The following is a 17,835-nucleotide window of genomic DNA, read 5'->3' as shown; positions in this document are numbered from 1 at the left end:
ACTGAAGAGCATGAAGTGCAGCAAAGTCTAAAAGCTGTAAGTGCCCCATTATTCATTTTTACTGAAAATGTAAGAGGGCTTCTTGTAAAGTTAAAATTTGTCAGATGGTGCTTAAAGTAGGCGTTTCAACTTTTCAAACAGTTGCTTCACTACTGACCTTCAGAACCATGAGTTTTTTCTGTGTTTATGGAGTTCATAGCATTTATAGGTGCCTAAAGCGCTGTGTTAAGAAGCAAAAATACAAAGTGAAAACTGGATCTCTTTGGCTACCAACATAAAACTACAACCGGTGTTCAAAATATACACACATGGAGATAGAGAAAAGTATTGCTTTCCCTCTTCTATTTAAAGCACTTCAGTGATTTTGTGTCTTCACTTCTAGCCTTTGCAAGGATTATACTTTTAAACCAAAAACTCTCAGTCTAATAACTGAAAGGAATTTCTTCAAAATCTGGGATATTCACCATACTTTGCAGTTTATTGTTCTTTGAAGTGAAAAATGCAAATGAAAAATAAAACAGTTACCAAAGTGGACTTCATAGTTATGGAATGCTGATTGCTCGGGAAGACATCGATCTGCATCAGCACTTCCTGTATTCCTCAATAGACTGATCGGTCTAGTTTGAATTTTAAATTTGCTCACACAAAAAGAAATATTGCACAGGCGGAAAGCTCAGGAGAAGGGTTCCTGTGCCAGACCCAGTTTATGGAGTAGACAACATCTCTGAACAGCTTCTCACCACCTGATCATTTTCCATACCTGACTCCTCGTGCAAGTGCATCCACGTGCCCCATTTCAATAATTTTTCAGGATCTTTTTGTAATTCTTTAATCTTGTATAACCACCTACCACCTCATCCCACTTCACCTCAGTATTTAGAACATTTGGACTGAACCTCTCTCGAGACCTCTGTTTCATAAGAGAACGCATCACTGGCAGAAGCTCCTACCACGTCATGCTGGACGCGTGCCTCCATGCCAGGGGAGGCCACCTCTTTCTGATCACCAGGCATGCCTTCACGGTTGCTGTGCCTGCCACAGCCAGGGAGGGCTGGCGCTAGCTGCCAGCACCAAGCCAGGCATTACGCTACTCCCCGGCAAAAGTTTAGCTTCTGACCACAGGCAGGATGAAGCCATCTGGCGTGGTTCCTTATTGCTCGTAATGATGATGATGATGGACCTCAAGCATTAGCTCCTGGCTATGCCCAACTCCAACTTTTTTCTTTTTTTCCCCCTCTCCATTCTGTAATAGGTAATTAAGAGCTGAAATTCCACCAAGTACATGACAAAATGCCTACTGAGAGCTATGCTTCTTAGGAAGGAAACTTACAGTCTCAGCACCGAGCGGCAGCAGCCTGCGCCCATCCTGTATTCCACAATCTGTAATTTCAGCTACATATCTATTTATTCCAATGCTGCAGTATTCCATTTCTGAATGAGTTCCCACATCATGGTGACACATGCCTAGCATTATTGCATTTTAGACAGCCATCTGTACTGATATATTCAGCCAATAATTTGCCACCAGGAAATTGGTTCCTGGGAATATATTTTTTATGCGGAGCGCATGCACGCCAGTCCCTAATTTCTAAAATCCATATATCCTTGACATATCTAGTAGGAAGCGGAAATCCTGTTTCATCCTGGACTGGCCATAAAATATAATGCTTGGTATTAATTAACGGGCAAGAAAATTTATGCCGTAGTTCATCAGCAAAACCTTAGCACTAGCGTTAACAATCCCCAAAAGAATAAGTAGTAGCATGGAGATGCCAGTTATCTAAATAAGGCAAATGGCAGGGGAGAATGAAATAGGTCTAAAGGGACACAGATCCTCTAACTGATGAAAGATATGGGCTAAAAATATACTTCAGTGCAGATAAATATAGAATAAGGTTTGTAAGAAAAATAATCCAAACGTGGGTTGTAGCGTTTAGTGGAGCGATCTTACAGTACCTGGAAAAATAAAAAAGCCAGGTAGCTATTAACAAATAAACCTTCAGTATATTATCAGACCAGCTTATAATACCTTTAAGTAGTGAGAAATGGCCGCCTAACTTCAGATCATTAAGTCCATTTCCTGTGACACTAGAACATAGTCCACCAGATGGAAGACACATGAAATATTAAAAAGATACTAAACATGTACTTTAACTTTGGGCAGAAAGCCAAGGGTAGCAGGAGCATGAGCAGGCAGCTCACAAGGGGGGCTGAGGAGGTAAAAGTTCCTCGTCTGAAAAGCATGGTTCAAATTATGTGCAATGCAATTTTTATATCTGCTAAAGTAGGCTTTTTTTCTTTTCTTTTTTCTTTTTTCTTTTTTTTTTTTTTTGTCTAGGGAGGGGTGGAAGAGGGAGAGAGAATTAAAAAGGGAAAGCTTTAAAGGATAGTTCAACATGCTAAAAGAGAAAGAGAAAATCTATTACTTTATGCTAAGAGAGACGGACTTACGGAAATAAAGATTTTTTTTTAATTATCAGAGATTTTCCTGTCCATCCACAGACACCAGGCTGCTAATCAGGGGCTTTCACAGCAGTTAATTCCACTTGGAGTCGGATTAGCTTTAATATTTAAGTAAATAATCTCCATGGCTTTGCAGTTTTTGTGTGACAGGAGTCTGGGGAGGAGAAAACTGGTAATAACGGTAAAAAATGAAGCTTCCTACTTCCACCACCTCTGGAAGCTAAGCAGCAAAATTGGGAGATCATCTCAAAGGTCCTCCACAGCCCTGGAGGAAATTTCAGAGGAACCGGTCAACCAGTTGCAATAAACATAAGCTAAGTTTTTTCTTGGAGGAGAAAAGACATTCATAAGTATCTCCAGTCTACTAAGCTTTTCCAGAGAGAATACTTGTTCATAGGGAAGAAGCAGTCTCCAAAGTATTTATGAAACCATACGTAAATATTGTTTTGACTTACACAAAATTGTGTATGGATTGATTTTTGGGGGGCCAAATTTACACAGTACTACAAAAGTGCTACATTGTGTAATAGATGTCAGCCAGGTTTTGTATTTCAGCAAATTATTTCCTGTCAATTTAAATATTTGTATGAAAAATTCATTTAAAGATTAGTTGGGGTTTGTTTCCTTCCTGCATAGAATAACTTCCCGCTTCTGTGTGTTTTGAACTTCTACAGACCATCATAACGATGCTATCAGTACCTCACGGTCAGAAGTAGAAGTATTGCTGCACTGTTGCCTTTTATAGTATACCGATATTTTATGTAATATCCTTTTTCAAACTCATGAGAAGGATTTTTAAACCAGTTCGGAATTAGAAAGGATAACCCATTTCCTTGATTAATGGCAGCTTACAGATAACAGGCTTTGAGAAGGAAATAACTTATGGTAGCAATTTAAAGGGATGGCAAGGTTTTGCAATGGGAATCACATCTTAGAGATATTTTTTAGAACAGCCTTGTTAAATTAAAATAAAACAGAAGCTATTGCAAGAAAGGAACAAAAAAAGTTAGGTCAAGAGAAGTGACCAAGGCATATACTTGCTCAGGGGTCATCCATCATTAACGGTAAGGTCATGGTTTTGTGAACACCTCCTTGCACTGCCTCCGGGGAGGAGTCATTGCAGATTTACCCCCTCCAGACCCACTCCTCACTGCGTGGCCCCACACGTGTGTCAGTGGGCACAGGGGACAGGCACCTGCAGTAAGGGATACAGGTGAGGGCAAAGGCAGTCCTGCTTCTTCCACCAGCTTTGCCGGGTTTTGCCCGGTTTGCAGGGCTGCAACCTAATGCACGTTCTTGGGATAAAGGGCAAGATTTTCAGGTTTTGTCTGTCTGCTTCAAACAAAACTCAGAAAATACGGAGTGCTCCAAGCTTCTTAGCTCTCCAGGGCTGCAGATCCTGGGAGCATCATCCTAGAGGGGAAAATTCTCATTTTTACTGAAGTACCCCTTGCAAGTACTCTGGGTAAGGAACCACAGAGCTGATGTCAGCTACATTTAGATTGGCTCTAAGGCCTTTTGGCACTACTAGAATGAAGAAAAAAAGAAAGACAAAAACTCAGACACCCAGGAGCTGACTTCTAGGTTGAAATTTGTTGCATATGCTCAAGAAATACAAGCGACATTTGCTCCCATGTATTGCAGGCAGCAGTAACAGAAATTTGACATGTCAAATAGAGTACATGCCACTTAACCTATCCAGCTTGAGATATGGAACACAGTGTGTTACAAAGACCTGGGGAAAAAAAAGAAACATTAAATATATGTGAAATGCTATGGGAAAAAGCGTAAATTCTGCTTTTCAGCCCCCAGTTTCACAATTTTTCCTTTCTGATGTAAATAGCTTCCAACAGAAAGATTTGGGAGTGCAAATTTGTATGAAATGTTGGCAATCCAAAAAATAAAATGTTGAGAGGAATGATATAGTTTGTTTCCTTCAAAAATTTCTGAAGTTCTTATTTTTTTTATGAAGCATCAGGAGAGATTTCATAACAGGTCAGAATTAAACCTCCTTGGAATGTTATATATTAGCTATCTCTTCAGTCCTTCAACAGGACAATGTGTGGTAAAAGTCTAAAAAGACCTCTGTATAAAAAAAGCATTTGAAACTGTGATTCAAAGGGTTAACAACCACTGCAAATACATTTACTGCACTTCATGGTAAAGTTAAAGTAAATGGAGCATTTAAGAAGAAATAACAGATGCCATCATCCTGGATGGATAATTAAGAGCAGACTCTTTAACACTTATATTCAAATGGGACAGAAACATTTCAAAAAGATTTTTTTTTTCTGTTGCAAAACATTCAGATGTAAAAAAAAGGCCATTCTCCTCCAACAATCTCCTTAAGGAAATGAATTTTTGAATGAAACTGAGAGAGCACTTCAGCAGTCCAGGTTTCCACACTCCTTGTGAGGATTGTGGGCAGCATGTTGAGCTCCGGGATGTAGAAAAAGAGTGAAGGTGGTACCTAACCCACTACGGTTCCTTCTGGGCAACCAGGTTACCCTCCTCAGCCCCGCACGCCCCTGAAGCCCCGCTTCCCCGCCTCCGGCGGGCTTTCCAAGGCAGCTCTGGCTGAAACACAGCCAAGACTGCACTGTCCTCTTCTGCACCATCAGCTCAGGCACAGCTGCGTGGGGCCACCACCCTTTAGCAGGTGCTTAGTAATGAAAACGATAATACTTTTTTCCATACGTGTTTTTCTTCCACCTTCACTTGAGCAGCTCTGCTTTTTTTCCCACCGCCCTGGTTTTGCGGAGATGCACAAGGCCCAGGTTCACTCAAACCTGTTCATCACAAAACGACACCCGGTTTGCCGTCACTCGGCACCTTTTTTGGCTGCAACAGTAGAAAAACTGGCTTATGCCGACAGAGAACTTGGAGCCCTCCTCTGTTTTCCAGAGGTGATCTCCCACGGCAAGGATTAACTCCTCGTTCAGACAGTCTCCGGGAACAAAAGCTGCTTTTGCCGCGCTCTGCGCCGTTACCAGGCGTTGGATGACACCTCCCGCTTTAATTTTAAGGAATGCAAAAGCCTTTGAAAAGGCTGTGAAACCGTCAGCTGCCTGGCTGCGAGACTGGCTCCGGGTCACCCGCCCCGAAGGCCGAGGTGGGCGTGCGACGGGCGCCTGCCCGAGGGCGGGCGGTCACCCGGAGGACATTTTACTCTTCCCCTGGGCCCTTTCAGCGCGTGGCAGAGTCCAACCGTCCGCCCCGGTATGTTGTTTCGGGTTCAGAGTGTGCGTGGCTTATAAAACACAGCCTTTCGGATGAACACAGGTTTCTCACTTTCCTTTTCTGTTTACCAGGCTGCATGTGTACAGATTATCTTCCGGATTGAGACACGCAGATGCTCTCGTTATTAACGCGAGAAAATAATAGTGCCAAGGGGCATTATAGAGCTGTTCAGTCACGGGGGGGGGGGGGGATTGCACAATCTGATGAAGCCAGACAAATACCAGTAAATTAAGGACACCCCCCTTCAAGTATTTACTTGTCAAACTAATTTTAAGTTTGAATACGCAGTGTCCATACGTAGTCTCCGTGTTAGTAGATGGAAATTAATAATTGAGCCTTTTGACAATCCTGGCACTAGAAACTTCACACACAGCGATAGCAGAGCGTGTTCCTAGCTCGGTTAAAAAAAAAAAAAAAAAAACCAAACTGAGACTCCAAACAACAGCAGAAAACAGGCTCTATCTCATAATCAGGATCAACTGCGTTTGCCCGTGCCTACGTAGAAAGCAAACCTCCCGCTCGAAGCGTGCGGAGGGTAACTGGTGAATATGAACATCCAAGAACGATTATGACAGGAAGTTTCCATAATGGTAACAGTCTCTGCCATCCTTTGCGATTCTCCCACATGTGATATCTGATGTCTGACAGTGACTCGTGGGCCACGGCTCTCGTGCGGCTGCTCAGTTAGGTACGACGGAAAGACAAACCCAGAGTCACGTAAGCGGGCATGCGTGTGTGCCCCGATGCCGACGGAGAAGTGGGCGTTTATTGGTGCTGGTGTCAGACACCTGTATGCATCATCGGCGTTTAGAGGGAGGCACATGGGCACTAAATGCGTGCTTTTGATATAAGCGTGATTTTGAGACGTCTGGGAAGAGAAGTGATACTCAGAGTCACAGTCCCCCCCCCACCCGCCTGATAAGTCGATAAGTTAACATTTCTGTCTCATTTTAATTTTCCCAAACTTCTACGTGTATGAAATTGCTATAGGCAACTGCCCAATGCCTTTGCATCTGTTAGAGCTGTTAAGTAGCTGATGAGGTCTTTTTCACAAGATCTGGCTTTTATTTAATTAATTTCCTTTTTTTTTTTTTTTTTTACAATTTCTGAAGATATAGAATCTGTTCCAGCAATATGGCGAGTGCAAATGCTCCCATTGGAGACTTGCTGATAACCAAAAAGATGTCTTAGTCCTGCTCATAAAATTATCTCTTGAGCATAAAGCTGTAAATAAGTATGTATATATGTCTGTGTAGAGAAGGGATATTAAGATACATAAATTCCCGTTATCTGAGATTTGTCTATGGCTCCCATGAGGGACGTTTATTTAATCTAAACTGCTAAAGGAGAGTCAAGCTCTTCATGATATTCGTATTGAATACATATCTTCAATGATACATAGAGAAGGTAATGGGCTATATTCAGTCCTTAGTGCATGGTAAAGCTACCACTGAAATCAGAAACTGTTGACTACATACAATTATATACTTCAGTTAATTTGAACAAACAGGTAAAAAAACCCTTTTTTTTTCTTTAGCTAGTTGGATTGTTTTAATACTATTCATAGCACTATCGGGACTGAATGGCTTCAGAGGAATCCTATGAATTGTTAGTTTATAGATAACATTTTACATATATTTTCTTACATGGGTTTAAGTTCCCTGACATGCAGCCTGATTTCACAGGTCCCTTCCTTGTAATCTTATTTGTGAAGGGAGGATCTCCAAAGTTCGACGGCTGTCTGCTGCGGATGAAAGTAAGGCAAAGGACTGTGAAACAAATAAAAAAGGGAGGGGTAAGATCAAAGTACTTCATTAAGGGCGCTACGTGCAGCCTTGTCTAACCTCTGCCCGCAGAGGTTGCACACAAGCCTGTCCCCAGTTAGCCGACAGCCCGTTTCTGCAGCGCCAGGCAGGGAGGAGGAGGAGGAGGAGGAGGAGGAGGAGGAGGAGGAGGAGGAGGAGGCGGAGAGGCTGGGGGCAGGAACCACATGGGTGCTTGAATCACCTGTGCCTCCACGCGTGAGCTGCATTCTGAGCCCTCCTGGCAGCGGTTCGATAAAGGGGGCCAGCACACTCGCTTGGTTTTTAACCAAGTTGTGAGGCTGTTCGTGACATTCTCTACCAGCCGAGTTGCACTCCCACCTGAGTGCTCCTGGGGACATACAGCAGGTATTCAGTATTTATCTTAACAGAGGCTCCTAATTGTATTTGGCTGTGTAGGCATACGTGCTTACACCTCTTCCGACAACCGCGTGTCAACGAAAAGACCTTGGAGGAGAGGTTTCTGTATCTACATCATTTCCCACCCGAGTCTGTGACTGACCAAGGGTGGCCAAGCTCTGCCCTTGCTCTCCTGCTTTGGCCACCTCTTGCTAATGCCAGTCTGTTCCCCAGCAGAGATGCTAACCCCATCACCAACGTTCCATGACGAGGGCCACCTCACCTGGGTGTGAAGGTATGGCCTGCTTTTCCTTCTTCACGTTGCCAGAGCCAGGAGGACTTTAGACCCATCCTTCCCACCTGACAACTGCTTTTCAGCTCTGAACAGGAGCCAGAAACTCTTCTGAGCTGACAAATCCTCTGGGGCCAGTTTCACACCCACTCCTCACGAATGCTCCTCCAGGCGGATATGGTCTCCTCCAGGCTGTCACGTGCCCAGCAGAGCCCTTAGGAAGGAGGACACATCCCTAGGATTTGAATCAGCCTTCCAGCAGTGTGGCAGGACTGGTCTAAGGAGTTCCAGGTGGCAGCGGCAAGTTGGGATTTGCACCTCTGTTGAAAAGAAGTAATCAGGAGGGAAAGGGTCGTCCGTTTTGCTGTGTGAGCTAGCTTCTGTCCTGCCTCCTGTCAGGACACCTTGGCTGCTCTGCTGCCTGTTGAAACACTCAGCCATTGCTACAAGGTGTGTGATTTGGTTAAGATTAAAAGAAAATTCAGCGTGGCAGCATCAGTGGTGGCTCTGAAGTACCTCAGGACACTTTGACTACTGCTTTGGGTGATACAGTGCTGCCTCAGCCCGAATACTCCTTGCAGCTTGAGAAGAGCTGACCAGGAGTTGCACAGCTTACACAGGACACGTTTGGTGCAGTAAGTAGTGATCTTGTTGCCCTATGCCAGCCTGACCAGGTGTAGTCACCAGGGTCTCCTCTCAGAGCTGCTCTGCCAAGGAGGCAGGAGGCACCGGGGCGCCGGGGAGGGCTGGATGCCAAGCACCGTAAGTTGCAATGCTCTGGGTCTTTCTTGGTATCTTGGATTTGACCAGAGGACCAGGGTAAAAGTTGTGTAGTAATACCAACACAACTTGATGTTTCACATCAAGAGATTTAATACAAGGCACTCTTGGCAATCAGCTCCAGGACTCAAATGTGATAAGCTCCTTGCAGCAGAGGTAGTACTTTAGGAAAGACCCTGTTTCTGTCTTACCTGTAGGGAAATGTGCTCGCTTGTCCATCTCAGAGGCTGAGTGGAAAGAGAGCCGGCTGCAGCCAGCACAGCAGGTCATGAAGCTATAGCTAAAGCGCAGTCAAACACCTGAGTGTCTGCTCAGGTGGTTACAGCCCTGGCTATAAGCCGGTTCATGGGCCTGTGTTCATCAGCTCCCACGCTGCAGGTAGGCACAAGCATACCTCAAACCCTCTCTGAAACACAAAATTCACATGGTCTTGCCAAGAAGAAAAGGAAAGAATTTTACAGCCGCCACCACAGCTGTTCACTGCCACATCCCAGAGGGACACACCCAGAGCCCCATCCCAGAGATGCCCAGTTGGGCTCACCCCAGACCTCACAGGTTAAGTATGAGTGGATTGCAAACAAGGAATTGAGAGGCCTACAAACAAGAGGTTAATTACCTTAGGACCTGTCGATTCTGCATCAGAAATAGGGTGGCCAGCAGGAGTAGGGAAGTGATCATGGCACTGGTGAGGCCGCACCTTGAATCCTGTGTTCAGTTTTGGGCCCCGCACTACAAGAAGGATGCTGAGGTGCTGGACCTTGTCCAGAGAAGGGCAACGAAGCTGGTGAGGGGGCTGGAGCACAAGTCTTATGAGGAGCGGCTGAGGGAGCTGGGGTTGTTCAGTCTGGAGAAGAGGAGGCTGAGGGGAGACCTTATCACTCTCTACACCTACCTGAAAGGGGGTTGTGGTGAGGTGGGTGTTGGTCTCTTCTCCCAAGTAAGTAGCCATAGGATGAGAGGAAATGGCCTCAAGTTGCACCAGGGGAATTTTAGATTGAATATTAGGAAAAATTTCTTTACTGAGTGCTCAAATATTGGAACAGGCTGCCCAGGGAGGTGGTGGAGTCACCATCACTGGAAGTGTTCAAAAAACATGAAGACATGGCACTTCAGGACATAGTTTAGTGGGCAGGGTGGTGTTGGGTTGATGGTTGGACTTGGTGATCTTAAAGGTCTTTTCCAGCCTTAATGATTCTGTGATTAGGTGATTAATCAGCCTGGGCTGTTTGACACAGGTGTAAGAGAGGCACCTAGGCTTCTCCGTATGTCTGAATATATGCTCTCCTGCAGGTGTGAGCTCAACATGTATTTAGACAACCTAGCCTAGAGCCTGTGGTGACTATGGAAGCAAGAGAAGTCATAAAGACAAATTCCTGCCAAACACATGGATGACTAAGCAGCCTTAGATGCGTACATTGATAAGATTAATCATATCCTTGAAGCTTCCTAGATGTGTTGGTTGCACCTGCCCATGGCTCCTCATCAGAGGCTCAGGAGGTATGCCCTTCAGAGAGGTCAGCAGGAGCTGTCTTTTCATTTGACATGCTACCTAAAACATTGGTAACCAAACCACTAGTGGTGCCTTGCAGACCATATTGTTATATAAATAACTACTAATAACAATAGTTCAAATATTTGTCAAGCTATAAAAGTCTCCTCGCCACACCCGTGAAACTGTGACCTGGACTGAGATCTCACTTCTTAGCAATCACACTCTGGGCAGGTGTTCACCTGTCTTGCCTGCGCAATGAAGACCATTATATCTCTGCAACACAGACTCAAGGAAGTTCATGGTCAATCTTTTTTTTTTTTTTTTAGTTACTTACTAAGTACCTGCTAATAGCCTTCCAAAAAGCTCCATTGGTTCTTCTCCAGCTGGACCAGTCAGTTTGTAGGGCAACTTACAAGAATTAGGTCTTCCATCAAAAATGGGAAAAACAGAATGCAGATCAGTTGTCTCTGCAGGAAAGAATTTACAACAATGTTGAACTCCACTTTTAGGGAACATGTCTATATTGAGGAGGTTTGTGAATGGATTCTCTCTACCTCATTCTCTTTATTTTTTTCCTTGCCTGTATCCTGTCAATCTGACTCCTCCTAGGAGGCAGGGACTGCTCTGGGGGCATCTTCATGTCCTGGTGGACGCTGTAGCGCAAGGTGGCACTGGCGTATTATTGCACCTTTTGGGTGACTGCTGGCTTCCTTCCTATTAAACTAGGATTTTTCCCATAGGGAATACAAACAAATTAGTGTACCATATAAATAATTACCTTTATGTAAATGCATGTGATAAGATAAATGAAATCTGAAATTATTAACTAACCTTCCATTTAACAACATTTCTGACATTTGATTCAAGGAATGAAGTCCAACCAGCTTTCCCATGCCTTTTACTATGGAATAGCAAGGATGTGTAGTGGTCATTAAAGTGACTCAGCCATGCTTTGATCTTCTTCCTCACGTAGGCTGCAAATATGAAAAACGAGGGGAAAAAAATTGAGGAAGCAAAACAGTCAGACAATTTTTTATGTCCACCTAGAGTCAGCTACCACTAGGTGAGGAGCACTTTCTTCTGCATGGCTTGGCTTCATCAATTTCATTTGACCTGTGCTTCAAGTTAGACTCAGGTTTACTTGGGCTTTGAGTCCCAGCACCACCTAACCAGCACAGCATTGCAGAGCAGCCAGCTGGGAAGCTGGTGATCCAGCAGCATTTTCCCAGGGTTGGTCCTGAGCTTATTGAAGCTGTCTGTCAGTAGCTTCATGCAAACGTGGCTGTTCTGGTTCAAGGTCTGGAGCGAGCTCGTTCAGTGTTCGTCTGGGGATTTCTGCACCACACCTTCCCGCCCAGTATAGACATGTCCCAGGTCTATCATCATTTTCATCTGCCAAGCATCTAGCCAAAATAATTAACTTAGGTTTGCTGGCACACATTCTTTACTCTAAATTATTTGTATCAAAGAGCATTATTTCAACAAAATCTTTATATTTAAATCATGAAAAATAAACATGAGAAGACTCAACAGTAAAAACACTGATTGAAAATGTAGGGAAACTTGACTGTGTTTTCTGGCACAGACAGATAATTAGGAGGATTTTTAAGGGTTTCCTCTGTAACAGGTAGAGATTTAGTGGTATTTTGTGTTAATCACCTCTAGGCTGCAGAGACAGTACCACGCCATAGCGCAAAATAAATGACCAGAAGGCTTAATGTTTTTTGTGTTTTTATTTCAAGTGATTTCATATTACAAGCTCGTGCCAAAAGGTTCATTTGTTTCCGAGTTTTTGGCTCTGAGGACTGTTATCCATGCTGTGAGTGTGCGACTGTTTGTCCACACAGTTATTGCAGTGCCTATGAATAGTTTGCAGGTGCCATTCAAGCTTATCTCTTTTTTGGTCCCAAAAAATACTTTTGACAGCTACTGATCGGTCCATTTTAACTAACTGCCTACAATGCTGTGTTTGCTGTGATTCATGAAAAAAAAAGCCTCTTATCAGTCCAGGAATATCTTTTGCATAAGAGCATACCTGCTGTAGGAGTGTTATACAACACCTCTTGCGATCAGTGGAGGAGTCTTACCAGTCACTTCCCTACACTGTGAATGAAGTCCTAAATTGCTCGTGTAAGCTCTTTTATATCCTAGGGGTTTTTTCGGAAGGAATTGTTATTGTTATGTTACCCAGCTCTTCTTTATCCAGCCAGAGTTTCAGCCACTTTTTTACTTCTGGGCACCATGTTCCCATGCCAAGACTTGCCTTGATGCCTTTTTCCATACACCTCTTCTGTTGCGAAGTTCTCAAAGGGCAGCCTGAGGCACCTTTGGGTAAGAGTCACAAGGTGACATTAGCTGCAGCCATCCTCAGTGAATTCGGGTGATGTTTGTGACTGTTGTGGCTGCAAAGTCGCCTCCACACATGTAAAGTGGTTGCCAAGTATTTCTGGGGACCCAGAGAGTCCGGGCAGCTGGATGTGTCACATCTTAACTGCACCCCTCAGTAGCCTCCTTTTCTCTGAAAGGCAGCAAGGAACTGTGGCTCATCCTTCTGCTTTAAAGAGTGGTAGGAAAGGGGACACCAAACGTTTTGTGGAGCTGAGAAGGGAGAGGGCCTGTGAATTACAGGTTAATTATTTCAGATCCTGCTGTTTGATGCCCTGCTTGTTATGCCAACTTTCCATAAACAAACTTTGGGAATCCATGTTCTAATAGTATCTTTCCATCTTCTTAATGGTTATGTTTTTTCACTCCATATGGCCACTTCATCTGCATTAAGCCTCCTCACTTATAACAAAAAATCCTTCTGTCGTTTCTGTGTTTAGCCAGGTCTGCTGCTCAGATGGTGCAACCACTGAATGGTTAAGCTGAGCCTGTGTAAAATGTTGTTTCTCTAGCTATAGGCAAGGGCAGAAATAAATATATTTGGTACCATAACTATTTAACTGAAAATCTAACTAGACCTCCAAATCTGTGCGCTTCATCGCATATGTTAGAAACAGATCCTCTATGAATTGATTTGTAATAGCCGTTCCTGCCACCACCTCCTCCTCCTCCCCAGAAGCCTTACTGCTCTTGATTATATCCTGATTGTGTCCAAGGAAAATTATCTGGATTGAGTGAGGCTGAGAGAGAAATTGAATGTTGTTTTATCACCATAATACTTTGGCTGTGCTGGACCAAAGGTCCCTTGCCTCCAATACTAGCTGACAAGGAATGTCAGGAAAACAGATAAGAGCAGAGGAGTAGAGTGAACCTATGATGGTACTTTCCCATGCAATCTCCTCTGCTCTGGGTATCTCTGCCCATTATAAGCCATATGTAATGTTCTTGCACATGGTAGGTCTTTTCTTCCATGAATTTGCCAAATCATTTCTTCAGCACATTGAAACTTTTAGCATCATCAGCATCCTACAACAAGCATATTTCAGCTGTATTTTGCATGACCAAGTACTTCCTCTTGTTTCTTTTGAACTTGCCAGATGACAATCTGATTCTCTTTCCCCATTGCCACTATTAATTTCACAGATCTCTACCGTATTTTTCTTTAGGCCTTACTCTACTGAGCTATTTCTTACAGGTCCTATCCCATGCTTTTTTTCATCATTGTTGTTATCCCTCTCTGTTTCTCTTCTAGTTCTGCTTTACCCTTTTTGAGAGAAGGATCAGAGCTGCATATGGTAGCAAGATTTAGACAGTGGCAGAAGGACATTTCTCTCTTCTCTCTTCTCTCTTCTCTCTTCTCTCCTCTCTCCTCTCTCCTCTCTCCTCTCTCCTCTCCACTCCACTCCTCTCTTCTCTTCTCTTCTCTTCTCTTCTCTTCTCTTCTCTTCTCTTCTCTTCTCTTCTCTTCTCTTCTCTTCTCTTCTCTTCTCTGTTCCTTTTCTATTAACTCTAAGGTGACTATGATTATTAAAGACCTTATCCAAATCACCTTTTAGTCACCCATTAACTTTGGATTGAATTAGACTTTGGCTTTCCTACTGCCCAAAGATGGAACAACAGGAGTATCAAAACACATTATTGCAGCCACCCAGTTGATCATATGCACTACCACACTCACTATATTCTATGTAAAATTAGTTATTAACACCACATAAAGCCCAATCCATAAGTCTAACGAACAGCCAAACCTGGCTTTTATGATGTTAACAAGAACCACGCCATTCATTTCAGCGTGGACCGGCTCTCTCTCCAGGTCCTTTTTTCTTTCTAAGAGCCAGTAGAGTCACACAGTGCTGCAAAAGCACAATGCTGTACCCAAGACAGCACCCTGGTTGCCTCAGTCCCCAGGTGACTGGACATGTTCTCCACTCCTGTAAAGAAAAACAGAATATTTTAAATTCACTGACAGATTAGCTGTGACCAGACCTGTCATTTTGTTGTGACACTCAGAGACTTTTGCTAGGTAGGATGTGAAGTTTTTTATTTTGAGGAAACCATGACATACTGTCTTTACTGTCTAATCTTCTTCTTGGTCTTTTAAAATATTGTCTTACACCTTTGTTCCATCCAGCCTTCTTTTGCCTAAAGTCATGCTTACTCTAGACACTTATGTCTCGAGATGACCTATGGGAGCTTTATTAGAAAAGGAAGCTGATTTAATTGAGGACTGGGAAGAGCTGGCAGTAGCTTGGCTGCTTCATGCTCAGAATTCTTCTTTCTCTTTCTGGTGAGGCATTATTTCTGAATCTCTCCTTGCATGCTTCCTCTTAACAATTCCGTTTCCAACATTAACTCACACCTTTATTACCTCAGAGCTGTAAATATGTCTCCAGCAGTCCCTGTGGCAAAGCGCTGCTGCAAGGAACGATGCCTTTTTTACTTTATCACTAGGTGTGTCTTGAAAGTTCGCCTCTCCTTTCTACCCTTGCCTCCCCTCCTGTCGGGAAACCAGATTTCTCAGTCAGAGCATCTGGGCAGCCAATTCAAAGGCAGGCTGATTCTTCAGTGGCACCATAAATAAGCTTGTCTCTCTCTGCTCCTCCAGTTCAGCAGCTCAGGCCTCCCGGTACCATAAAAGTCTCTGTCATTGGAACCTTCGCTCTGCGCCTGCACATTTTGGGGCAATAGGGCACGTAACGCACTTTTGAGTCTTCCTATGCCAAGATGCAGGAAATCAATTTTAATGTCCCTACAAAAAAGAACTAGTGAGGCGGAAGGCTATCAGTATTGCCAGACACCCTCCTGCACTGGAGAAATGCTACAAAAATAAGAAGAGGTTGGGTGCTCTTTTCAGCCAGTTACTGTTGTGACAGTAATTAGCTGTATAACACAGTGCAGGGGAATGGAAATGGAAAAGTGAGTGTCTTCATAATGTTCTTAAGAAATGTTTCTTTCAATAAAACAAAAAATTGAAAGATTATGCTTTCTTTGCCTGCCTATTAGAAGATCTTGCTCTGTTTGTGTCAGCACCAGATCAGAGACCAAATCAGAAAATCAAAAAGCAGCATCTAGAATCCTACAATACCTGAAGAGAAAGTGTTGAGAAAAAATTCCCAAGACAGAAGTAATTAAATAGTAAAGTAGCGGTACTATAAAGATCTCCTTGTAGTTTTAATTAAAATCCCTAGTTTGTATCGCTCAGCAATAATTGGCTTTGTCATATCTTGCTGCATCTGAGGCACAAAACCACCTATATCTTGATTTTTTAAGCCCTCATACTAGCTTCGAAATTTGTAATGGATGAACTCCACAGATGAGGAAACAGAAAATGAAAAGAGGAGAGAGAACAAATCAAAACAATCAATTCAAACCAAACTGTTTTTTAAAAGATGAACATTAAATGTCTTCAGAATGCTTCATTTCAGGGTTTTGACAGAGGCAAATTCTAAAATCTTGGAATAGATGGTAGAAAAGAAGTCAACAGCTTTTGTCAGCAAGTAACACAAACGGGAACTATTTCAATCTTAACCTTTGCAACTGTGCCTTTCTAGGGATATTTTGAGTTATGCATGAACTGACACTCTTGTGTGTGCTCATACGAGGCATCTTCTTGTTCTTACAGTTTTCTCCGCCGTGTCTGCTGCCGCTAACCTCTTCCTTCCCGACTGCACCCTGGGACAATTTCTCCGTGGTCTTACTTAGCAATAGGGAAGAGTTGCGCCGTGCAAGACTTCTCCGTTAATGTATGGATACTGATACCCACAGACAAAATATCAGCGCAGCATCTGGCACAGTGAAAGGGGCTGGCTTTATACCAAAAACAAATGGGTGTTCAACAGGTGGATTTAGCTGGTGTTTTATTTTCCTCTAAACGTCCTCTTAATAAGAGCATCATTTAAACAACTTCAGAAAGAAATAATGCTGAATGCAAAGAGCCAAATATAATAAAGCTGTGAGAAACATGTTCATATTGTGCATTTAAATGTGCACTGGATTACAAACTAGGTGATTCCCTAGAAAAACCTACAGTAAAAAAAGTTTGGTGCGAATAGCTCTTTCTATTATGAACCATCTGTTTGCAGAATTATGCAAGTATCACCGTGCAACCCACTTTAAAAAAGAATAACATAGCTTGAGAAAGATTATAAAAGAACAGGTTTGAGGAATTATATCAGAAAAAAATACTCAAGCACAACAAATTATTGTAAATATGCTAGACAGGGACCTACAGGCACTTAAAACACAGTATCCTACAGGGTAACAAACATACAGATGTGGTATCAGCAAAAGACGTTAGGCATTTTGAGTGCTGCATATGCTCAAAATATATAAAGTTGAAAAGAGATATTCAATATACAATGCCCCCAAAAATTCTGAATTATTAAATCTGGGCTGCTTTTCTCTGAGTGATGCTTCCTTGTAACAGCTACTTCAGTGAAGCTTTCTAAAAACACTGCAATAGTCACAGCTTTTACTACATTATGCTGAAAGGATCATAGCTTAGTCTGTTGCTGCGGCATGTGAAATAAGTTTAATATTTGTACCACTGAAAGACATGGTCAGTGTTCCGCTACTAAAAATGGTTGTATTTTGTTAGAAATTCATCGGTGATAGGATGATTGGTGGCTGTGCATGCACGGGTAAATAATGAACTCAGTGGAAATAATGAGCGCACAAAGCTGCCAATTTCTGGAAATACATAAATCACATTCCGAGTTATTTTACTAAATGAAAGCATGTACATCACATCAATATATAAAGTAATACTATATTTCTATATCTGAGATAGAGAAGATTTTCACAATAATGATTTTTTTTTTATATATATATATTGTAACGTATGCGTATAGCCACGAAACACGTGGAATACGTTGGGAAATTTGGGGTAGTTTGGCAAAGATGTTTTTCACAACAGTAGGAAAAATACATATTCTGAAGATGACGGTTTTAAAAAGAAAAGCCTGGGCGGGAAAAAAATTTATTCTGGGAAAACCAGATAGTTTTGGAAGTGAGATAGAGTC

The sequence above is a fragment of the Phaethon aethereus genome (assembly GCF_964289735.1).
Source record: "Phaethon aethereus genome assembly, chromosome: 4".
NCBI lineage: Eukaryota > Metazoa > Chordata > Aves > Phaethontiformes > Phaethontidae > Phaethon > Phaethon aethereus.
This window is presented reverse-complemented; position numbering follows the sequence as displayed.